Here is a 26,006-nt window from a genome sequence, read left to right as displayed (position 1 = left end):
AATGCACATATTTCAAGGAAGAATGGGGAGTAAAGACTGGTATTTGAAGAGATCTCTGAGAAAGAAGACGGGTTGGATAAACAGGAATATATTATGAGAAGACACACCAAGGCTTGGTATGTCAGCAACGGGACTGGACGGGGGGAACTTTCCTTTCTTTTCTCTATGTGATTAACCAAGAATCCCTCGCACAAGTCAGAAATGCCACTTAAATGACCCAAGCTGATGATTTAAGACTGTGTGGAGATAATTTTCTAACCAAAAGCATGTTTTAAGGAGATCGTGGAAAGTATAAGAGCTTTGGGATGACGCAGTAAAAAACAGCGTCGCCATTTTGGCAAGTTCTGTCGAAAGTCTGTGATGGCCTGGGATTCCGATTCAGAGGCTGAACCAGAGGAATCCCAGCCTGCACAGGAGTCCCTGCCTCCAGGGCCGGCTGAACTGGGGCAGGGCCTTGATTCTGAAGCGCCTGCACCTGTGCCGGATCCTCAGGAGCAGGCACCAGGTGATTCCACTCTGGCTCCAGAGGTGGTCGAGGACTCAGTGCCTGCAGGTGAGTCTCCCCCTGGGCCCAGTAACCCTTCAGCCTCTCCTGAACTGCAGAGACTCAGGGCAGAGAGGCGAAGGGAACTGGTTTCTCCCAGGAGGAGTGCTCACCTTAAGGCCAGGAGAGGCGGGTCTCCTGGAGGCCGGGACTGCCCCTGGCCTCAGAGAAGATAAAGGCCAGTCAGCTGGGTCCCAGGTTGCGGGAGCAACGTCGATGAAGAGCTGTTTCAGCCAGCATCCAGTCCTGTTCCTCCAGTGTTCCTGTCCCCGCCCAGCTTCCTGCTTCGGACCTCGCCCTGCTCCTTCAGAACTGTTTCCAGGCTATTGACCCAGGACCGGACTTTGACCACGCCAACGGTAACCTTCCCCCCAGGACCAGCACAGTTTGCTCCCGCCACACCCGCACTCCCCCCTTTGTTGGGGTGCGTTCAGGAAAAGCCAGAAGCCATGGCCGACCAGGCAGCTGCCCTGGTGGCATTGGCCCAGGAGAACCAGGCCTTGACTCACACCGTGCAACAGCTCAGCGATGCGGTTATGGCACTTCAGCAGAGCTTGGACGCCCTACCGGCTCCTGTGGCCGACGCCCCAGCTCCAGGGAAGTACCCAGTGGCCTTGCAAGAGAAATTTGATGGGGCGCCGGCCAGCTTTCCCATGTTCCTCGCCCGGGCCAAGTTGTATATTCAGGGGTGAGCCCGGAACTTCCCTAACGACCACACCAATGTGCACTTTTTGATTAGTTTGTTAAAGGACCAGGCGGCCAAGTGGGCGTTGCCGCTGCTCAGGCAAGACTCCCCCTTGCTGACAGACTATATGGGGTTTTGCAACCATTTGGAGGCCGTGTTCGGTAACCCCCAGAAGGAGAGTCAGGCCAACAGGGCAATTAGGCGTTTGAAACAGGGCAAGTCCACTGCGGCGACCTACACCATGGAATTTCGACTGTTGGCGCAAGACTTGTCTTGGAATGACTCTGCACTTCGGGACCAGTATCTTGAGGGGCTTTCAGATGAGATACTGGACCAGCTGGCCATGATGGATCGTCCCACCATGCTGGACGCCCTTATTCAGCGGAGCCTGCAGATAGACGATCGGTTGGAGGACCGTCGCCAGGCCCGGGACTGCCAGCACCCCCGGCTCCTGGTTCCAGTCCTTCCCAGCAGGTCCATGCCCACAGCCGAGTTGCCGCACGAGCCAACGCAGCTCGGGGCTGCACGACCTCACTTCTCCTCCTCGGAGAAGACGTGGCATTGGGAGGGGAACCTGTGTCTTTACTGCGGTGGGAGTGGACATTACGCCCGATCCTGTCCCGGGAAGATGCCAGTCGCAGGAAAACCGCCAACCTCGGTAGCTGAAGGCCCTAGCAACCTGGGGTCCCAAACCATGCAGGAGGGGCCCTCACCAGTGGAATTGCGACATCTCATGGTTCCGGTGCATCTCTACCCTCTAGGTGGGCCCTGGATTCTTACCCATGCTCTCGTAGATTCGGGGGCAACCCGCTCCTATATGGACGCTGCCTTTGCCGCTAATCATCAGGTGCAACTTCAGAACAAGCTAGAACCGGTACAGGTGGAGGCAATTGACAGACGGCTCCTGCGTTCGGGTGCTGTCACTCGGAGACCCAGCCCTTGATTCTGTGTCTCCAGCAGCACCGGGAGGTGTGAACTTTTGACATTGCCTGCATGCCCCGGTTCCCCCTGGTGCTTGGGATGGACTGGCTAGAGGCTCACATTGTTCAGATTGACTGGGTCAATCGGACTGTGCACTTCCCAGACCCATGTCCCTGATAGAATTCAAGCCCGTCTCAGAGGTATGTGCCTATCTGTTCAGGCACCGGCTGAATTCCTTAGACCTCCCTCCGGCGACTCCCGGCAGGATAAAACATACGCGAGGTCCGTTCCGGCGATTTTCCTCAGGCTGTGAGAAAAACACACCAACTGCTTCTCCTCCTCCCTGCTCCCTGCATATCCCCAGGGAGGGGAATCAGACACAGACAGAAACGTATCTACATGTCTTTATTTGTGTCTTTTAGCAGTCATACAGTAAAGATGTCTGCTCTCTTCAACAAACAGAGAGAAACTCCAAAAACTCCACCCATGTACATCCTGTACAGGTCATATGACACACACTGAGCTCATATCCTGTGCTCAATAAGGAGAATGGACTGCCCCTTTGTTCCCATGGCAACAGTCACATACTTCCTGTTTCCAGCCACAAGCAGCAGACTGTGCTGCTATAGCCTTTGCTTGCTGCAGCCTTGGTGCTTTAGAATAACAGTCCCCATGCTCGGTCCGAGATGCTAGCAGCCACACCCACTGAGGAGGCTGCATCCATGCTGCCCGCCAAGTACCGGGACTACAAAGACGTGTTCGAGGAATGGGGGCAGACCAGCTGCCGCCGCATCGGTCTTTTGACTGCGGCATAGACCTCCAGCCCGGAGCACCCCTGCTGGTGAGTCGCTTATACTCTCTAACAGAGCCAGAGCGCGAGGCTTTGCAGGACTTCTTGTGCAAGAACCTGGAGCGTGGTTTCATTAGGCCTTCTACCTCGCCCACTGCTGCGCCAGTGCTCTTTGTTAAGAAGAAATGTGGGGAGCTCCGCCTTTGCCATGATTACCGGGACTTGAACAAAATTACCATCCCAGACCGGTACCCCTTGCCCCTTATTTCGGAGTTGCTGGAGTGGGTGCAAGGGGCGCAGGTGTTCACCAAGCTAGACCTAAGGGGGGCCTACAATTTAATTCGGATCCAAGCTGGGGATGAGTGGAAGACAACATTCGGGACCCGGTACGGGCCGTTCGAATACCTGGTTAGGCTCTTCGGATTGTGCAACGCGCCCGCGGTGTTCCAACGGTACATCAACCACATGTTCCAGGACTTGCTAGACAAGTACGTGGTGGTGTACTTGGATGACATTCTGGTTTTCTCCTGTTCACTGGCTCGCCACGAGGGTCATGTCCAGACCATGCTGCAGCACTTGCGGGAGCACCGTCTGTATGCAAAGCTCAGCAAGTGCGAGTTCCATCCGCGGTCAGTGGACTTCCTTGGTCACCGACTCTCTCCAGATGGGGTGCAGATGAATCCTGGGAAGGTGGCAGCAGCTCGGGAATGGGCGGCACCTCGGAACCGCAAGTGTAGCAAAGGAGTACCCGTGGTGAGTCAAAATAAGGATCAGCCAGAGACAGCAACTGGAGAATAAGAAGGTGAGGTTTATTGCCAGGCAATAAGGACCCAGTTGGAATATCTTCCAAAGAACTGGGACCCCCATTGACAGAAATCCAGAGGTCTTTATACCTGAGTAAATCACAGCAAATCATTGATCATCAGACAATCACGAGGGACTCACAATATTGTCAGCGAAAATTAGCCAATCAGCAAGCGGTTGTCACGCTGCTTGACCCCTGCTCAAGCCTTGGTCAGCACCGGGTTCTAGTTCTGCTTTCCGATGCTTGCAATGACGCTCTGTCTAACCTTTCCCCTAGTTATGACAGGACCGGAGCTTGGACATTTTGTGGTTTTGCTCTTCCTGTTCTGTGGATTAATTTAGCCTGTATCTGAGGGGAATTTGTACCAGAATCTCTGATTCATGTCTTTGTCCGGGGTACACAGATGTTTAGGGGAAAGGTCAGCTCCTAACTTTGCTGTTTCAAGCAGTTTGCAGTTTGCTAAGCACAGCTTCCTTTTGATTCAAAATGGATTTATAAAGTACCGTAATCCTTGATTTGTATAAGCATATTTGGATATATATTGAATATATTGGTTACTGATAACTGATTATATAGATAGCATAGGGGTAGCCCTTCTTCCTTGCCTCACAAGGACCTACAGCGATTCCTGGGGTTCGCTAACTATTACCGGACCTTCATTGCAGATTATGCTCATCGCACCACCCCGTTGACCCGGCTACTGCGCCCCAAGACGCCGTTTTCCTGGGACAAGGAGGCAGAGGAGGCATTTCAGGGGTTGAAGGCCTGTTTCCAGAGAGCGCCGATCTTGCAACATCCTGATCCCTCTTGACCCTTTGTGGTAGAGACTGACGCCTCCAGTACGGCTCTCGGTGCCGTCTTGTCTCAGCAGTACGGACCTGATGCACCACTCTTACGCTGCGCCTACTATTTCCGCCAGCTCCTTCCAGCGGAGCGTAACTATACCGTGCGGGAGCGGGAACTACTTGGCATCATGGTGGCCTTTGAGGTCTGGGGCCACCATCTTGAGGGGGCACAACACCCAGTGGAGGTGAGAACTGACCACTGGAACCTGGAGTACCTCCAGACCACCCGCAAGCTGAACCAAAGGCAGATCCAGTGGGCGTTGTTCTTTTCCCGGTTCCAGTTCCGGATCCGCTATATCCCTAGCTCCCAAAACCAGAAGGTGGATGCCCTGTCCCGGAAACCTGAAGACAACGTAGACATGGTACAGCAAGCAGTACCCACCACGATCCTACCACCGGCTGCATTCCTGGCCACCCAGGAGGCTGAGCCACTGCAGTCTCGGGTGCTGGAACAGCAGCGGGTTGATGCTTGGGCCCAGGAATGACTCCAGGAACTGGCTGAAGGGTCATGCCCTCAGTATCCAGGGCTGGTCTTGCATCAGGGCCTTCTGCTGCACCACGGTTGCCTATACATCCTGCCAGGGCCACTGCAGGCTGAGGTTCTCCAGATGACCCATGATGCCCCAGCCATGGGACACTTTGGGTGGTATCAGACCACCCATCTGGTAAGCCGTGAGTTTTGGTGGCCCCGCCTGAAGGCTGACATGGCTCGCTACGTCGCTGGTTATGATGTCTGCCGGCGGGCCAAGGACCCTACTGGGCGACCCCCTGGCCTTCTTCAGCCGTTGCCGGTTCCACCACGTACTTGGCACACGGTTTCTCTGGACTTTGTAGTGGACTTACCCCCGGCTCATGGCTGCACCTGCCTTCTAGTTTTTTTCTGACCATTTCACTAAGATGGTGCACTGTGCCCCCTGCCCATCCGTGCCCTCAGCTAAGGAAACCGCTCAGCTGTACCTTCAGCATGTCTTCCGCCTGCATGCCCTACCTGAGCGTGTGGTGTCCGACCGGGGCGTTCAGTTCACATCCCGGTTCTGGCGAGCTTTGCACCAGGCCCTCGGGACAGAGGTCTGTCTCTCATCAGCCTACCACCCACAGACCGATGGCCAGACGGAACGGGCGAACGCGGTGCTGGAACAGTACCTCCGGTGTTACTGCAGCTACCAGCAGGATGACTCGGTCGACCACCTAGCATTGGCAGAGTTCACTTACAACAACGCGGTGAATGCATCCACCCAGCAGACCCCATTCCAGGCCAGTTACGGTTTTCATCCACAGCTGTTTCCGGATGTGCTGCCGGCATCCGCGGTCCCTGCAGTGACAGAGTGGCTTCAGGAGCTCCAGTCCCAGCAACAGCTATTGATGGAGCAACTGCACCAGGCCAAGGAGGCGTACAAGGCCCAGGGCGACTGCCACCGCCAGGTGGGGCCGGAACTCCACGTCGGTGACCTGGTATGGCTCTCCACTCGCCACCTCCACCCTTCTCGACCCTCGCAGAAGCTGGACGCCCATTTCACCGGCCCGTTTCCTATCGTGGACCAGGTCTCGCCTGTGGCATTCCGTCTCCGGTTGCCTGCAACCCTGAAGGTTCACCTGGTATTCCACAGGTCCCTTCTGAGTCCGGTGGCCCCACCCAATGAGTTCCACCCGAACCGTCCCCGACCGCAGCCAGTTTTGGTTCAGGGGGAGCCTGAGTACGAGCCTGAGTACGAGGTGGAACACATTCCAGACTCCCGATACCGCAGGGGAAAGCTGCAGTATCTCATAGACTGGAAGGGGTATGGACTGGAGGACCGTTCCTGGGAACCAGCAGCCAACGTCCACGCGCCTGCCTGCCTCCGACATGGAAAAAAGTATTGGAAGGAATATTTCCTCCTGCTAGAGCTTTCAAGGTCAGCCATCTGGAGGAGCCACTGATAAGAGAATCGGAGCTGCGTGAGAACGCCGGGACAAGTCCAGTTTCCAAAGCAACTGCGAGAGCTGCATTACGGAAGTTGTGAAGGCCGTGGGCAAGTCCCCCAGTTTGGGAGAGACTGTTGCCGTGACAACCGCACAGGACATCTGCAGAGGCCCCAGTGAGGGGGGCAATGAGAGGGAGACTGTTGCTATGGCAAATCTTCAGGAATGTTAACAATCAGAGACTCTGAATGTTGTGGTGGACAGTGAAGCCACAAATACTCTAGTGCCATCTGCAGATCTTTTGAGAAATTGCAGGACAGTAAAAACTGACAAATATGTGACGCTTGCTGATGGTAGCGTAAAGAGATTCACAGAGTTTGGGACTTTTTATTGTTCCTCTCTTAAACATGAGATCCAAGCCTCTGCGGTGCCAGGCTTAGCCAATTGTTTATTAAATGTGTCTGATTTAATTGCTGACGGTTTTTGTGTGTCTTTTGCAGGTACTCAATGTGTGTTTTCAAGAATGGGAAGCAACTGTACACAGTGAAGTCCAAAGGCAATTTATTTGTTATAGAGTTGCCTATTTCTACAGAGGATGACACCGAAGATGCAAGTGTGCAATGTGTGAATGTAGCGCCACATAATGGTTGTGCACACATCTGGCACCGCAGATTTGCTCATCTGAATTGGGGTTTTGTCAAAAGGGCACCTGAACTGACACAGGGTTTTGAATTCAAGGCATGTGACAAATTCTTGGATTGTCATGCTTGTAAACAGTCCAAGGTTGTGACATGCTCTTATCCTAAGTCAGAGAGAAAGACCACTCAGCCCTTTGAGTTAATTCATGCAGATTTGTGTGGTCCAATGTCAGTGGAGTCATTGGGAGGGTCAAAGTTCTCTCTTCTCTTGATTGATGATTTCTCGCAACTCGTGGACGTTTGCTTTGCATACTAAAGGGGAGGCGGCTGGGTTGATCAGGGATTGGATCACTGCAGTTGAAGTGACCTTCTCCACCAAAGTTAGGAACTTTCAAAGTGATAGGGGTTCAGAATTCACTGGTTCTGCTTTACAGGATTTCTTTAGGGAGAAGGGGATTAGCCACCGATTGACCGCCCCCTACAGTCCACAGCAGAATGGGATCGCGGAATGGAAGAATCGGACCATTCAACAGGCGGGATCGACAATTCATTGGGATGCAGGGCTACCCCAAAAATATTGGTCAAAAGCTTGGAGATATGTGGTGTTTTCGCAGAACAGAGTGTACAACTCTTGTGTAGGGAACACACCAAATATCTTGCTGCATGGTAAGAAGCCCAAAGTACACTACCTTCGTGTGTTTGCTTGTGAGGCCTGGGTTCTTATCCCAAAGGCTCTATGCAAGAAAGGTGAGCCAAGATCCAAGAAAATGATCTTTGTAGGGTATGAGCCTGGCTCAAAGGCCTGGCGGTTCGCGTACCCAAGTGGGAACCAGTCAAGGTTGGTGATCAGCAATAGTGCTGAGTTCTGTGAACAAGCTGGTTGGGCACGTCTTCATGCTAATCCTGACGTGCTTTCTCAGCAGTTCTATGACTCAAACGGTGAGGAGGAAGAGGAACTTGTTGCTGAGGACCGGAGTCTGGAGCAACAGGGTCCACCACAGGGACAGAGTCCAAGACAGGGACAGCTCAGGATCCCTCAGAGGGGGGAACCTAGAACACCTCCTCCAGCAACTGTTAAGTCTGAGCCAAAGAGTGAGCCTTCCTCACCTGCTGGACCAGCTGTAAGACCCAAAAGGTGCAGCAGGTCAGAGAGGGAAGACACTGAAGTTGAGGATGATTTAGCTGGACCCAGTGAGTCAGAAGGGACACCAAGGTTCACAATGAGAAGATTAGCAACGTCAAAGAGACCCCCAGATCATTTTGAAGCTACAGGTGTTTGGGTAGGTGTAGCCAGGTGTGAACCTGAATCCTTCGAGGATATTTAGAGTTTGACTCAGGACGAAGCCAGCAAATGGCATGAGGCAATGCACAAAGAGTTGAGATCCATGGAATATCTGGGTGTGTTCTCGCTCACAGAGTTGCCACCAGGCAAATAAGCTGTGCTTTGTAGATGGGTTTACCGCCTTAAACCCACTGACGCTGGAGAACAACAGTATAAAGCTAGATTAGTGGCTCGTGGATTCACTCAGAGGAAGGGAATTCACTTCACGGAGGTATATTTGCCCACCTCGCGATGTGAGACGCTGAGGATGCTTCTCACTGTCACGGCACAAAGGGGTTGGTGTGTGTCACGGCCACCAAGGACGGGTCCCAGCTCACAAGAGACCTCACTCCGTTGCAGTTTATTTACAGGAAAAGTTTATTGAAGATTTCTGCTTCTCGTACAGTTCAGCATCGTGGCCGTACGTCTGTCACGTTAGACCGCTGCAGTCCCCTCTGACTCCTCCCCTCTTCCACACCAACTTAATAGCCTGGCTCTAGACCACCTCTTCCTCTCCTTTCTTTTCCGCAGGGTCTTCCTGCCCCCCTGGGTTCCCTCTCTCCGTGACTCGCCTGAGGCTGAATCCTCTGCCGCCTCTTCCCCCCTCCTTCTGGCTTTAGGGCCGGGCTCCTCCCCTGAGCTCTCTCCACTTCCGCGCGCCTCTACGTTTGAACTTGGCGCGCGTACGTTGCTGCTGACCTTTCTTTCGACCGCTACACCACCCCTTGTTCTGCTCTCCACCCTTTCCGGCTGAACACCTTGCTCCAACCCCCTTTCTCTGTTCTCTCCTAATCCTGCTCCCTCCGAGAGGCTGACGACTCCACCCCCTTTACTCCGTTCCGGCTGAGACGCCTCTTGCTGCGTCTGTCTTCCACTGGGCTCCTCTCCGCTTCTCCCTTCTCCTCCCTTTTGCTTGATTAAGGTAACCCCCTTTTGAGAATCCTCTGACTCGCTGCTCAGACTCGTGGATTCCCTCAGAATTCCGTCATCTTCTTCCTCATCCTTCTGCCCCTCCTCCCACTCGCTCTCCGTCTCCTCTGTCATCTCCTCCTCTCTCCCAGAAACCCTGACATCCATCCCCCCCTCGAAGCCCCCCCTTCCCCCCTCCCGCTCGCCGGGTGCAGGTTGAGGAAAACGTGGTTCTTCCGGGGTCGGTTCAGGATACAAGTTGTCCACTTCAACGTTCTCCTCTGTCATCTCCGTATATGTGTGTTCGAACTCGGGTTCCCCACCCACAGACCTCACAGTCTCTTCCTCCATCACTGCTTCTCCTGGCGCTGCCTGCCAAGGACCTACCATCCATCTCTGACTCCATGCCTCCCTTGGCTGATCCACCCACCAACAAGGGCCTGTCTCCTCCCCCCCCAGTCTCGGATCCCTGGTCGGGCTTGTTTCGGGCGTATGGCCCTCGGGTGAGGAGAAACCCTCGAACGTGCTGTCTGACAAAGTGGGCGTGAAAAGCCAATCATCAAAATACTCCTCGGGCATGGGCTTGTGCGGAAAAAGTGCATGGAACTCCTCCTTCAACAGGGGTTCGTCCAACGCGTAACCCGGCACCCAGCTATTGGCAGAGGCCGGAGTGCCTTCCCTGGCTAGAAAATATTCAACTCCCTCCTCCCCCCATCTCGAGTCCAGTATCTCTGTGACCTCGTTAAGAGGTTCTGGTCTTGGCGATTCCCCCCCCTCAGGCGCCCTCCTACGTGGCTCTGGGAGTGCTCCTGACTCTTGAAACCTGTGTGGGGTTTTGTAGGGAGTGAGCACCGACCTATGAAAGACCGGGTGCACCCTGGAACCCTCCGGAAGGGCTAGACGAAAAGCCACCGGATTGATCTTAGCCTCAACTTGATATGGCCCTAGCTGCCTGTGTCCTAACTTCTTCTTGGCCAATGACCTGGCCGGCATCGCGTGGGCTGCTAACCACACCCAGTCCCCAATCTGGATGTCCTCTCCCGCCCTCCTGTGCTTATCGGCCTGCACCTTATACGCCTGTTTTGCCAGCTCCAAATGTCTCCGCAGCTCCTCGTGCACCTCTTGCAACTCCGCTGCAAACTGGTCGGCATCTTGAGGCCCCCCCCCTCCTGGTGCCGCAAATCTCGGGAAGGTTCTGGGATGACGGCCATTGTTCGCGAAGAAAGGCGTCACCCCGGTGGATGCGTGTTTCGTGTTGTTGTAGGCGAATTCAGCCATCGGCAGATAGTCCACCCACGCCGCAGGTCGCTGGTTGGCGTAGCACCGCAGGTACTGCTGCATGATCGCGTTGACCCTCTCCGCTTGACCGTTGGTTTGTGGATGTCTCGCCGATGTCAGGTTGATTTTGACGTGCAAGATGCCCAGAAGCTTTCGCCAGAAAGTGGAAACAAACTGGCGCCCCCTGTCGGACAAGACGGACTGCGGAAGTCCATGCACTCTGAAGACGTGATCGATGAAGAGCTTTGCGGTCTGTTCTGCCGTCGCCACCTTGGCACAAGGGATGAAATGCGCCATCTTGGTGAACAAGTCCACCACCACTAACACCGCCGTCTTACCTCTGGAGCTGGGCAGGTCCGTAACAAAGTCCAACGCTACCCTCTCCCACGGTTGCTGCGGTGTCTCCAGCGGTTCTAGCAATCCCGCCTGCTTCTGGTGCACTGGTTTGGACCTCTGGCAGATATCACACCTGGCGACGTAGTCCGCCACCTCTCCTCTCATCTGGGGCCACCAAAAGTCTCTAGCCACCAACTCCATCGTCTTCTCTTTGCCGAAATGGCCTGCACTAGGGGCGTCATGCAATTGTTGCAGAACCTTGGCTCGAAGATCGTCGGTGGGCACGTAAAGGGCACCCTTACGAGTCAAAAGTCCATCTTGCAATTGGAACTCATCGTTGTCTCGCGACCCTCCGCGTAGCTCCTCCATCTTGGACTGTGCAAACTGATCCCTTTGCAACGCGCGTCGCACCGCGTCCAGGTCGACTGCGATGGTAGCGCACGTCCACGCCTGCGGTGCGAAAATGTGCTTTGCTGCGATTGGAGCTGCTTCCTCCAAGTATTGCGGCTTTCGGGACAGCGCGTCTGCAATAACATTGGAGTCTCCTGGGATGTATTCTATTTTGAAGTCGAAATCCGCAAAGAACTCCGCCCAGCGCATGTGTCGCTGGGTCTGTAACTTAGCCGTCCGCCAATACTCTAAGTTCTTGTGATCCATGCGGACTTGCACCGTGTGCTTGGCTCCTATTAAGAAGTGTCGCCACGCTTTGAAAGCTGCATGAATGGCCAACAACTCCCTGTCCCATATGGTATAATTGCGCTCCGTCTTGCTGAGCTTCCGGGAGTAGAACGCACCCGGTCTCCAGTTGCCTTGTGAATCCTCTTGCAAAAGAACGGCCCCAACCGCTCTGTCTGACGCATCGGTCTCTACCCGCATGGGTCTGCCGGGATTCACGTGGAGCAGCTGCTCTTCGGAGGCGAAAAGACCTTTAAGCGTCCGGAAGGACCGCTCCGCTTGTTCGGTCCAGACGAACTTCTTCTTCTTGGAACTGAGGGTGTCAGTGATAGCCGCCGTCGCGTTCGCAAAACCTTTAATAAACTTGCGGTAAAAATTGGCAAAGCCGATGAACCTCTGGACCTCTTTCCGATTTCGAGGGCTTTTCCAGTCCAACAGCGCTTGAACCTTAGCCCTGTCCATGGCCAGTCCCTCGTCGGACAACTTGTAGCCAAGGAAATCAACCTCTCTGACATCAAACTGGCATTTTTCCAACTTGGCGTACAGCCTGTGGTCCTTCAGCCTCTGCAGGACCTCCCTCACGTCCTTATCGTGATCCTCCGGCGATTCCGAGAAAATCAGGATATCGTCGAGAAAGCAGACACACTTCTTGTAGAGGAGACCTGCTAGCACGTGGTGCATAAATGCTTGAAAAACGTGGCTGCCATTTTGGAGACCGAAAGGCATGACTCTGTATTCGTATGTGCCCAGAGGGGTGAACATGGCGGTCTTCCACTCATCTCCTTTCCGGATGCGGATGAGATTGTAAGCTCCACGTAGGTCCAGCTTGGTGAAAATCTTGCCCCTCCTGACGGTCGCTAAAAGGTCGTCAATCTTGGGCATGGGGAAAGCTTTGGGCTTAGTCAAGCTGTTTATGAACCTGTAATCCACTATAAGCCTTTTTTGGGGCGTGTTTTTCTTCTTCACAAAGAACACAGGGCTGCCACCCGCTGCTTTAGATTCCTGGATGAAACCTCGCTTGAGGTTATGGTCTATGAACTCCCGAAGCTCTTGCATCTCGTCTTCCGACATGGAGTACAGCTTGGCAGCAGGCAGTTGCGCCCCTGGCACTAAATCAATCGCGCAGTCGTAAGGTCTGTGAGGCGGCAACTTGTCAGCTTCCTTCTCACAGAAAACCTCCAAGAAGTCCTGGTACTTGTGAGGCACTGTTTGCACCATACCCAGATGCAACTGCTGCTCGGCTTCTCCTCCCTGATCGGTCTGAAAGCAATGCTGAGCACAATACGATGAACAAAAGGTGATCTGCCGCTGGTACCACGCAACCGCGGGACTGTGCCTCTCCAGCCAACTCATGCCTAACACGATGGGTGTGTCCGATAAGTGGGTGACATTGAAACTAATAAGTTCTCGATGGTTGCCAATCTGCATCATCATGGGAGGGGTTTGCTGCACCACTTGCCCCCCCAGCAACTTCCTGCCGTCTACCGTGACCACGTTTAGAGGCGTCGTTGCAGGCAGGAGCGCCATGTTGTGCTGCTTAACGAACTGCAGTCCCACGAAGTCGGCGTTGCTTCCCGAATCGATCGTTATTGGAACCTCGAGGAGTCTCCCATCAGGCAACTGGAGTGTTGCTGTGAGCAGAACTGCCGGTCTGGGAGGCAAAGGGTCCACGCTCTGCAGTGATGCTGGGGGCTTGTCTACAGATCCGCCTGGCTGAGCCCCAGTAGCTCTGCTTCCAGCCAGGCACTGTCGTTTCCCTGAAGCTGCTCCCCTGGTTGCACCTCTGCTGTTACAGTTGCCAGTGCTGCAGTGTGCTTCTGGAGCCTCTGGGGGCACTCTTTCGCCATATGGTGCGCACTGTCACAGATGTAACACTTCCTGGTTCCTCTAGGAGGCTTCGCTTTGGCTGCACCAGGGACAGGGCTCTGGGATGGCTTCTGAGCCCTAGCACCACCAATCTCCATTGGCTCCTCGCTGTCCTTCCCCATTGGCGAGGGGTGCGCACGGCTGAAATCCCTGTGCACAAAAGGGAGAGTCCTCGCTTGCGCACGCGCTTGGGGCCCGTCCTCCTCGTGCCACGGACGTCCCTCATGTCGAATTCCAATAGCTAAAGCCCGTTGCACCACGTCTTCTAGGGTCTGGGGTCTGTCCCCCCTAGCGATCTCATCCTTGATGGGGGGGCTCAATCCCTCCCAAAAAAGATCTCTGACCGGCTTACTGTCCTTTGGCCAATCTAAGGCGGTGAGCAATGCAAAAAATTTAGAGTGGTATTGGCGCACAGTCGCTTTCCCCTGCCTCAGCCCGTGCATTTGACGGCGCGCAATGTCCACATCCACAGAGGATTGAAAACAAGAATCCATCGCTTTGATGAACGCAGTTGAATTGCGACGGGCCGGTCCATCTTCGCGCCACAGATTGCGTAGCCAAGCCCTGGCCTCCCCATGCAGGTGCGAAACAATGAACCCCACTTTCTCCTCCTCATCTTTAAAATCGTGACGGAGTAAATGCAGTGCATATACGACGTCCGCTCTGAAATTGGGATAGTCTTGCAAGTTGCCATTAAAATGCGGAACCAGGGCACCCCCCCTCCGTCCAAGCGCAATGCCCTCCGCTCTGGAACCTGGGGCCCCCGCCCTGTCCGCGTGTTCCCACCTTGCCTGCAAATCCTGGCACGTCTTCTCCAAGTCGTCATTCTTCTTCTGCGAAGCAATGACTGCCGATGTGAGAGCGGTAACCTGATCCCGCAGTGCAACCAGCTGCTCCTCAGCGCTCATGGCTGCTCCCGTTCGTGAGCTTCGCAAAAAAAATTTTTTGCTTTCTGAGAGGGGACTTACTGTCACGGCCACCCAGGACGGGTCCCAGCTCACAAGAGACCTCACTCCGTTGCAGTTTATTTACAGGAAAAGTTTATTGAAGATTTCTGCTTCTCGTACAGTTCAGCATCGTGGCCGTACGTCTGTCACGTTAGACCGCTGCAGTCCCCTCTGACTCCTCCCCTCTTCCACACCAACTTAATAGCCTGGCTCTAGACCACCTCTTCCTCTCCTTTCTTTTCCGCAGGGTCTTCCTGCCCCCCTGGGTTCCCTCTCTCCGTGACTCGCCTGAGGCTGAATCCTCTGCCGCCTCTTCCCCCCTCCTTCTGGCTTTAGGGCCGGGCTCCTCCCCTGAGCTCTCTCCACTTCCGCGCGCCTCTACGTTTGAACTTGGCGCGCGTACGTTGCTGCTGACCTTTCTTTCGACCGCTACACCACCCCTTGTTCTGCTCTCCACCCTTTCCGGCTGAACACCTTGCTCCAACCCCCTTTCTCTGTTCTCTCCTAATCCTGCTCCCTCCGAGAGGCTGACGACTCCACCCCCTTTACTCCGTTCCGGCTGAGACGCCTCTTGCTGCGTCTGTCTTCCACTGGGCTCCTCTCCGCTTCTCCCTTCTCCTCCCTTTTGCTTGATTAAGGTAACCCCCTTTTGAGAATCCTCTGACTCGCTGCTCAGACTCGTGGATTCCCTCAGAATTCCGTCATCTTCTTCCTCATCCTTCTGCCCCTCCTCCCACTCGCTCTCCGTCTCCTCTGTCATCTCCTCCTCTCTCCCAGAAACCCTGACAGTGTGTAAACCACTTTGATGTGGATGTTGCCTACCTGAACTCAGATCTCCAGGAGGAGTTGTACATGCTTCCTCCTCCAGGGTTTGAGAACATGAGGCAAGGCATTGTGTGGAGATTGCACAAATCCATCTATGGGTTACGTCAATCTGCCAGAAACTGGAACTTGCGCCTGAATGAAGCCTTGGAAGAGCTAGGTTTCAGAAGAAGTGTTGCTGATAGTTGCCTTTATCTGAAAGGATCAGGTGCAACACAGGAATTAGTTCAAGCTTACGTTGATGATTTGCTATACTTCTCAGAGACAGGTAAACAAGCAGAGAGGTTTGCTAGAGAGCTAGGTAAACGGTTCAAGCTCAAGCAGCTTGGTGCTGTCAAGACATATCTAGGAGTAGGTATTGTCAGAGCACAAGATGGAAGTTTCCTGCTCAGCCAGAAAGGCAAAATTGAGCAACTGCTTCCGAAGTTCAGAAGTGAGAGCCCAGGGGTTTGAACACTCATCCCCCCCCCACTTTCTGGACCCATGTCCAAAAGAACCCAGGAGAAAGGATGGAACCACTGTATAACAGTACCCCCAGCTCCTAGCCCCTCAAGACGGTCCAGAAGGATGTTAGGGTTGATGGTATCAAAAGCCGCTGAGAGATCCAGCAGAACTGGATCAGCTGCCTGCTAGAGAATGAACCTTCAACTATGGGTATGAATCAGGAGTGTGCAGACAAAGGAGAAGGATTGCCAAGGGTAAGTCAAACTGCTATTGATGTTTCAGAAGACAGCAAGAAATGGGAAGAGCGCGGTCCTGCAGGCCAAAACGTGGACTGAGTCAAGTGGAACTGCTTCCTGTGTGGTTTAGAAGCATCCAGGGGCAGGGATCTTGATGTTGCTGGACTTCACCACCATCAGTATCAGCCAGCATGGCCAATCATCAGGGATGGTGGGAGATGTAGCCCAAGAACATATGGAATCCTTCAGGTTAATCACTTCAGCCTCAACACCTGTCTTTCTCTAATTCTGCATTAAATGCTGTATGTTTTAGAACATTCAACTAAATTGTTGGTTTCACTGTAGAAATGCTTTTGTTTTGAAGGGATAAGTTAGTCCTGCCAGTTTTAGCAGATTGAACAATACAATGCATTCAATATTTGTAACTTATCTTTCTTTAACATACCTTTGAAGTAGATATAGTTCACAAGAACCATGATGGTTTTTGGATCTAAGCCTTCAACTGCTTTAGTAATTTTCCCATGGGTTTTCTTTCCCACATAATCATTTATCTGCTTTGCAGCCTTTGAGGATTGTTCAAAGTTAAAGCTCTCTGTTTTGTACAAAGTTTTGTGGGGGAGGAAGGGAAAGGAGAATGTTAGCCGCTTTGAGACTCCTGAAGGGGAGTGAAAGGCGGGATATCAAATCCAAACTCTTCTTCTTCTTCTTCTTCCTCTGAAAACTTAGGAAGAATTTGGTGTGACTGTTTTATCCACATGGCATTTCCTATGTCCATCTTAGCTCCAGGACTGTTCAGCATCTGAATGAGCTGTTCAAATCCTTTATGGACCTTGCTTGTGTCATTTGATGTCAATCCAAGTCCTTCGTAAATTTGATTTTGGGTGTTGGATTTAGCACCCATGCCAATCATTGAAAATGCTGTGCAGATACTCAGAGGAGATAATAAGATATTTTTGCCACCCTGAAGTGAAGCTACTTGTCTGGAGAATTTAAATGCAAAGTCAGCAATGCTCGAAGCTAGCTTTTCTTTAAGTGGATTGTTCTCTCCATGTCCATTGTGGGCTTAAGGCACAATCAGTAACAAGGAGAAATGGATGGCGAGTTTCATTGTAATCTGAGATTTCCTAAACACACAGACACACACAAAACACCAACATATATTAGAAAAAGAAGACGAGGAAGAGTTTGGATTTGATATCCCGCCTTTCACTCCCTTTAAGGAGTCTCAAAGCGGCTATCATTCTCCTTTCCCTTCCTCCCCCACAACAAACCTCTGTGAGGTGAGTGGGGCTGAGAGACTTCCAGGAAGTGTGACTGGCCCAAGGTCACCCAGCAGCTGCATGTGGAGGAGCGGAGACGCGAACCCGGTTACCCAGGATTACGAGACTACCGCTCTTAACCACTACACCACACTGGCTCTAGGATTGTGCAGAAGCTGAGGTTCATATGAAGAGCTACATTGAGAGGATATTATATTCCGGGGAGGCCTTATGTTCGAGGGGGGCCTTAATATTGGAGAGGTCTTATTTTTGGGGGGATGCCTTATATTACAGCGAGAGGCAATACTGGAAGTAGGTCTTATTTTCGGGGCATGTCCTACTTTCGGGGAAAGAGGGTAGTACCTGAGGAATGGAAAGGGGAGATGTTTGAGTACAATAAAATGGGAGAAAACGGATATATTAAATTTCCCAATGCCCTCTCTTGCCTCCTCCACAGCTCTGCCAATTTTTTGCGCAGTGCTGCTGAAAGAGGGGGATGTGGGCTTAGTGTGGCTTTCCCGATTGGGGAATGGGCTGCCAGAGACAGAGGGAGGCACGAAGAGAAGCTGCATGGGAAGGCTCCCTTCGACAGGGAGGGAAGGAGGGATCAGGATCAGCTACACGGCCCCCTTTGACAAGGAGGGAAGGAGGGAGGGTAGGCACTATCAGGATCCACATCGTCTATGTGGCTCCCTTTGACGGGGAGGAAGAGGAGGGAGGGAGGGAGCTGTGTGGCTCCCTTTGGTGGTGGTGGTGGGAGAATGGAGAGGGGGAGGGATCCAGATCCGGATCAGCTGCGGAGCTCCCTTTGACAGGGAGGTGGGGAGAGAGAAAGGGCTGGCTTGGGAGAGATAGATGATAGATAGATAGATATAGATAGATAGATAGATAGATAGATAGATAGATAGATAGATGATAGATAGATAGATGATAGATAGATAGAGTTGCTTTGCAGGGGGGGCTGGCTGGCGGTGGAGAGAGCTGCTTAAGGGGAGTGGGGGTATGGCTTAGGGGATACAGAGAACTGCTTTAGCAGGAGAGAGAGAAAGGGCTGGCTTGGGTAGGGGCAGGCCCAGACAGAGGGGGGGCATATGGGCCACTTGGGCCGGGCCTCCGATTCCAAAGGGGGCCTCGGTCAGCATATTTATCTATGTTTTCCATTTTGTCTTCAGTTACCCCAGGGTAAAAACAAAAAGAAGGTGGGCCACATTATCTACCTGGCCTGGGCCTCTGCCTGGCTCCACAAGGCTCTGGGGAGGGAGAGAGAGAAGCTGACGGGCTCCTCAGACCAAGAACCTTTGCCTCCTTCCCCACCCCTTAAGTTCAGCTTCACAAGTACTTAAGCTAACTGTTGTTTGCTTCTTGCATGACCAATCAAATAGACCCTGATTGTACTTATAGCAAACTCCAGACGTACTTTTCCTGTCTGTAGAGTCACTTCCAAAACTTGCATCTGCAAATATCTCAAGACCACCAGACTTCTGATTGTTAAATCTCAGTCTGTAATGCATAGTGCCTTTCAAATACCGCGCTATGCGTTTCAGAGCTTTCCAATCCTTAACAGTAGGATTGTTGACTTGTCTACTTAGCAAATTACAGCTTACAGCAATGTCTGGTCTTGAACATCTGGCAATGAAGTTTAGCTTGCCTAGCACACTTCTGTACAGTGTAGTGTCAGAAAATGCTTCTTCAGTGTCATCTACCTGATAACCTGTTATCATCGGTGTGTCCACAGGGTTAGCATCCATCAGGTTTAGCTTGCTTAACACATCAGCAATTTTCCGTGACTGGTGTACTAGAATGTTACCATCTTGATCTTTCTCTATTTCCAGAGATAGGTAGTTGTTTACCTCACCAAGATCTTTCATGTCAAAGTGCTCTTTCAGTTGAGCTAGGGCGTTATTGTACATTGTGACATCTTTCCAAAAGAATAAAAGATCATCAACATAAAACAAACAATACAGTTTCTTTTGCCCCTCCTCTTTGACAAACACACATGGATCAGCTTTCCCTTGCTTAAAACCTAGAGAAAACAATACTTCAGTGAGTTTTGTGTGCCAACACCGTGCACTTCGTTTGAGACCATAAAGTGACTTTTTCAGAGCACAAACAAATCCCTGTTTTACCTGTACGCCATCAGGTGGAAGCATATAAAGTGATTCATTTAGAGATCCGTACAGAAAAGCTGTATTCACATCATGGTGACTAATGTGTAGATTTTCCTCTGCAGCTAGCTTGAGCATAAGTCTAATGCTCTCATACCTCACTGTGGGTGAGTAGGTCTCGTGATAGTCTTCACCTGGTACCTGTGCAAATCCTCTGGCTACCAACCTGGCTTTGTGTCTGACTATCTTGCCATTTTGATCAGTCTTGGCTTTGAAGACCCATTTGCTTCCAAGCAGTTTCATTCCTGGAACTACTGGAACTAGGTCCCATGTTTTGTTCCTTTCCAAGGAATCAAGCTCAGCCTTCATGGCATTTAACCATGGCTCAGCTTCCTTTGAATCCAAATCCTGGATTTCTTGGAAACTTGAAGGTTCAAAAACCTTCTTGGAGCTTTTAACAGCTGTTACTGCTATCTTAGCAAACTCATCAGCAAATCTCTTTGGAGGTCTGCCTTTTGTGGCTCTCTGTGACCTGCGAATTAGCCTTAAGTCTTCAACACTCTCCTCTTCCTTCTTAGGAGAAAAGCGACCTATTGTGAACAATGGTTCCTCCAATTCTTGATCAGAGCTTTCAGAGGGTCGCATAGAGGCTTTTGCACTCTTGAAATCCTCTGAATCACCTGATTCAGTTTCAGACTCAGAATCAGAACCTTCATCAGTGGGTGTGGGTTGTTGCGGTTGCTTTTGACTATCCTCAGTCTCATCACTGTCATCAGGATAACATTGGAAAATTCCCACATTCTCCCCCCACTTGGCATTGTACTCAACACTTCTTGTGAGTTTAATTTCCTTAGAGTCAGTCATCATTATTCTGTAAGAGCCTTTCTGATAACCTAGAAAGATACCATGCAATCCACGCTTGTCTAACTTTGAGTGTTGTGGTGAGTGAACCCACATGTCAGAACCAAAAATTTTCATGTGTTTGATGTATGGCTTCTTGCCAAACATCTTCTCATAGGGGGTACAACCAATTGCTGAAGATAACCTGCGATTATAACTGTAAGTGAAACATGAGAGAGCTTCGGCCCAATAACTCTCTGGAAGATTTGCATCATGCAGCAAGGTTTTTAACCCTTGAAGCAATGTTTGATTTGCTCGTTCCGCAAGTCCATTCTGCCATGGCGAGCGAGGACTAGACAAATCGTGTTGAATTCCTTTCTCAGCCAGAAAAGCTTCAAACTGCTGAGAAGTGAATTCTCCCCCGCGATCAGAGAAAAGAGTCTTTATTTTCTTACCATGCACATTTTCCAACCAAGCACAGAATTCCTTGAACCTAGGAAAAGCCTCTGATTTCTGCTTGAGATTATACACAAAAATATACCTGGAAAATGCATCAATAAGAACCATGAAGTACCTATTCCCACCCAAAGACGGCGCTAGTGGTCCAACCAAATCAGCATGAATAATTTGGTATGGCTCTGTAGCTTGCCTACTAGACACCTTACCTTTCGCAGTCATTTTCACCTTGTTTGCTGCGCATGCCTTGCACTTCATGTGGTACCTGCAGGGTTTAATAGTCATACCTTCAACCAAGGCAGGCATTTTAGATACTGCCTCAAAATGCAAATGTCCAAATTTTCGATGAAAATCGTGAATACATTCTGCATGCAAACTTTTGTTAGAACCTGCAATGCAACAAGTGTCATCCTGCACAACATCATCATAATACAATACAAACAAACGATCAACAAATTCAGCATACAATTGATAATCATTTTTCTTGGTGATGATGCATCTATTGTTCTTAAAGGAAACGTCAATCTTCTTCTCAACCAGCTGTCCAACGCTGAGCAGATTATGTTTCGCATCCGGCACATAAAGAACATCCTGTATCGATAAGTCCAAACTGTGAAGAACAACAGTTCCGTAGCCTTTACTGGGGATAGTGTGGTCATCCGCCTGGTGAATCGCACCTTCCTGCGGTGTAAAAGACACGAACAGTCTCTTATCATTGCACATGTGATGCGTCGCCGCTGAATCAACAACGAAGAAAGATCTAGACGTCTTCTGGACCTCTGCAACCTCTGCAACCTTTGGAGCGTAGCGTGAGACCATTGCCTTGTGCTGCGTTGTCCTGGACACTGGACCTTTGCCTTTGCCCTGGCCTTTTCCACGCGATGAGCTTTCGCTGCGCTGCTCTGTCTTGGCTCTGGGATATTTGCATTCCCTCTTCATATGGCCTAGACGTCCACACGAGTAGCATTTCACTGCCTTCAAAGCTTTGGCGCCATCTGGTGGTTCCACTGCACTATGGGATGACGACTGTGAAGTCTCCCCCTTGTTGATGCAGCTAGCACCCCGCCGATCTGCTTCATTCTGAATCATGGCAGTTTCACAGGCTACTGTGAGTTGAGCATTTGGCTGATCAGTGGTATCAAATCCCCCACTTGCCTTGTCCAGCCTTCTGCAGCTAGCCATCATGACTGCTTTAAATCAAGCTGCTTCTGTGTACAGCTGCTTCAATCCAAAGGCAAATCAAAACAGCCTCTGCCTATGAGCCTGTGCAGCTCTTCTGTTTATTTGCTTTGCTTATCTGCAGCTGCTTCAAACCGCATTCCCAAAGGCAAGTTCAATAGCGAAAGTCCCCAAGTGCTTTCTCTATGTTGCCCTTTAATTCTTGCTGCGTCATGTCTGCAGCTGCTTTGAAACTGCAGCATTTGTAAAAGTTACTTTCACTTTCCCAGCCATCCAAGCCACTACGCTTGTGCCGTGGAAAACGGCTTTAAAAGTTCAAAGTCCAGCCTTAAAGCCATTAATTAGAAGCTGGCAGGCTGCCCGGAGCAGTAGCACATACCTTCATCAATCATTTTGACGCGCAGAGCAGATACCGTGCGTTCCGTCTCTCTGCCGCTGTTCCGATGCTTTGCCGGCACTTTGTTTCCTTGCTCCTTTGTTCCTTTGCCAGGAGCCCGACTTGTGAAGTCCATTCTCAAAACACTGCATTTTTCTGGGCCCATAACCAGATGTTGGGGATAAGCAGTGTCCAGTGCACAGCGGAATGATGAGAAGTATGAGCCAACATGCTCTATACTACTTTATTTACAGTTCAAAGCTGGTATGTTACAGAAAAACATTTTCCCTCTGCCGGAGCAGAGAAAGCGTCATCTCTCCTCTAAAGCACGGAGAGAATCACACAAAGTGAAACTGCAAAGAACAGTGAAAAACAGGAAACCAGTGTACGTCACATCCAGTCTCCCGTTCCCGTGGGAACCCAACAGTACAGACTCTGTGGAATGTAAACAACCTGTCTCGTGACAAGCACTTCGCTGCACAGAGAAGAAAGCAGAAACCAACATAAACTCCCCCCTCCCATGTCCAGTTAGCCACCTCCTTCCACACTCACACTCACAGACACATACACACACACCTTTTCCGTGCTCCTCCTTCCTCCAATGACAATGGGTAGATCACTGCCAATTTTTTATACTGCATAGATGGCAGCCAATTTGAAGTTGGATATGCCTGTTCTACTGCAATAGTGCTGTTTCTCTATTAAGCAAAAATTTGGCAGAGCTGTGGAGGAGGCAAGAGAGGGCATTGGGAAATTTAATATGTCCATTTTTCTCCCATTTTATTGTACTCAAACAGCTCCCCTTTCCATTCCTCAGGTACTATGTGTACTCATGGTACTAGGTGTTGCAATCAACATCAAGTGGCCTTTTCTACGTGGTACATTAAAACATATATTTAATATAAGAACTTCCATCATAAATGTATGTAGATTGGGACCTTAGTATACATCTGTTTAAATCTGTTTTCCTCTCAATGTAGGTCTTCAAATGAACCTCAGTTTCTGCACAATTCTAAATGTGAGCAGGGAAAATGTCAGCTTGATGTTTAAAAACATTTGGCATAATTCATGAATTTCTTAGAAGAGCTTGTTCATCTGTGAATAAGGCTCTCCTGGGTTTCAGGAGGAAATGATGGAAATCTTAATGTACTTCCTGCTTACTGATTTCAATTTGGTTAAAGCCACATCTTGACAAATGCTGGATCAGGGTGGTGCTTTTATCCTCCAGTAAACAGAACGGGAAAGATTTTTTTAAAAAAACATTATTGCTGCCAATCACTGATAGAACATGATATGAATGTTCTGCTCAAATCTATTCACTTTGTGATATTTCCATGTAGGTCGATCGTCATCACTTTTAGACAGAGTGGCCATTGTTAATGGCAGGAGTGGTCTGTACTCTTCTTCCTTAAACATTTCCCTCTTCCATTCCTCAGGAGTCTCATATGAGAGAGAGAAAAGCTGTGGAACCCTCAAATACGATACGATAATCTTTACTGTCTTTGTCCCATACAGAACAATGAAAAAATCTACATCAGACATTCAAGCCTGCCATCCCAGCTATCCCAGCCTGGTTAGCCCCTAAAACGCTGATACCCCATAATTGGATACAATATACTCACATAAAGGCTACCTTACACGACGTTTAAAACCAAAATCACATTTGGATAGAAACTGTTGCTAGTCCTAGTCTTTATAACCCTGCAGCTTTATTATGGCACCTGGAAGCATAGATTTGATCCAAGGTGGGAAGACTGCACCCAATTATTCTCTCCACAGTCTTTACAACCCTGGACAACATTGTTTTTCCACAACCATGCAGCTCCCAAACCACACACAGAGACCATAAGTTAATACACTCTCAACAGTACAATGGTAAAATAATAATAATAATAATAATAATAATAATAATAATAATAATAATAATAATAATAATAATAATTTATTATTTGTACCCCACCCATCTGGCTGGGTTTCCCCAGCCACTCTGGGCGGCTTCCATAAAAACCAGAAATACACTAAAATATCACAGATTAAAAACTTCCCTGAACAGGGCTGCCTTAAGATGTCTTCTGAATGTGAGGTAGTTATTTATCGCTTTGACATCTGATGGGAGGGCGTTCCACAAGGCGGGTGCCACTACCGAGAAGGCCCTCTGCCTGGTTCCCTGTAGCTTTGCTTCTCGTAATGAGGGAACCGCCAGAAGGCCCTCGGCGCTGGACCTCAGCGTCCGGGCAGAACGATGGGGGTGGAGACGCTCCTTCAGGTATACTGGGCCGAGGCCGTTTAGGGCTTTAAAGGTCAACACCAGCACTTTGAATTGTGCTCGGAAACGTACTGGGAGCCAATGTAGGTCTTTCAAGACCGGTGTTATGTGGTCTCGGCGGCTGCCCCCAGTCACCAGTCTAGCTGCCGCATTCTGGATTAGTTGTAGTTTCCGAGTCACCTTCAAAGGTAGCCCCACGTAGAGCGCATTGCAGTAGTCAAAGCGGGAGATAACTAGAGCATGCACCACTCTGGCGAGACAGTCCGCGGGGAGGTAGGGTCTCAGCCTGCGTACCAGGTGGAGTTGGTAGACAGCTGCCCTGGATACAGAATTGACCTGCGCCTCCATGGACAGCTGTGAGTCCAAAATGACTCCCAGGCTGCGCACCTGGTCCTTCAGGGGCACAGTTACCCTATTCAGGATCAGGGAGTCCTCCACACCAGCCCGCCCCCTGTCCCCCAAAAACAGTACTTCTGTCTTGTCAGGATTCAACCTCAATCCATTAGCCGCCATCCATCCTCCAACCGCCTCCAGGCACTCACACAGGACCTTCACCGCCTTCACTGGTTCTGATTTGAAAGAGAGGTAGAGCTGGGTATCATCTGCATATTGATGGACACACAGTCCAAACCCCCTGATGATCTCTCCCAGCGGCTTCATATAGATGTTAAAAAGCATGGGGGAGAGGATGGAACCCTGAGGCACCCCACAAGTGAGGGCCCAGGGGTCTGAACACTCATCCCCCACCACCACTTTCTGAACACGGCCCAGGAGGAAGGAGCGAAACCACTGTATAACAGTGCCCCCAGCTCCCAGCCCCTCTAGACGGTCCAGAAGGATGTTATGGTCGATTGTATCAAAGGCCGCTGAGAGATCCAGCAGAACTAGGAAACAACTCTCACCTTTGTCCCTAGCTCGCCGGAGATCAACAACCAGCGCGACCAAGGCAGTTTCAGTCCCATGATGAGGCCTGAATCCCGATTGGAAGGGATCCAAATGGTCCGCATCCTCCAGGCGTGCCTGGAGTTGTTCAGCAACCACACGCTCAATCACCTTGCCCAAGAATGGAAGATTTGAGACTGGACGATAGTTGGTCATACTGGCAGGGTCTAAAGATGGTTTTTAAAGAAGCGGTTTGATGACCGCCTCTTTCAGCGGATCTGGGAATGTTCCCTCACAGAGGGAAGCATTCACCACCCCGCAGAGCCCATCGCCCAGCCCTTCCCGGCTTGCTTTTATTAGCCAGGATGGGCAAGGATCCAGGAGACAGGTGGTTGGTTTCACGCGTCCAAGCAGCCTGTCCACATCCTCGGGGGTAATGGATTGAAATTGATTCCATGCAACTTGACCAGACAGAGCTCTAGCACTCTCCCACCCCAGACCTGCTCCCACGGTGGTGTCTAGCTCCTTCCGAATATGAGTGATTTTATCTGCAAAAAACTTTGCAAAATCGTTGCAGGAGATCTTGGGGTCTTTACAAAGCCCCGGTGGTAAAGGTGGTTCCGTTAAATTACGAACCACCTGAAAAAGTCTCCTGCTACTATTTTCTGCAGATGCAATAGAG

The sequence above is a fragment of the Podarcis melisellensis genome, assembly GCF_964234715.1.
Source record: "Podarcis melisellensis genome assembly, chromosome: 1".
Taxonomy (NCBI): Eukaryota; Metazoa; Chordata; class Lepidosauria; order Squamata; family Lacertidae; genus Podarcis; species Podarcis melisellensis.
Note: the sequence above shows the minus strand (reverse complement) of the source record.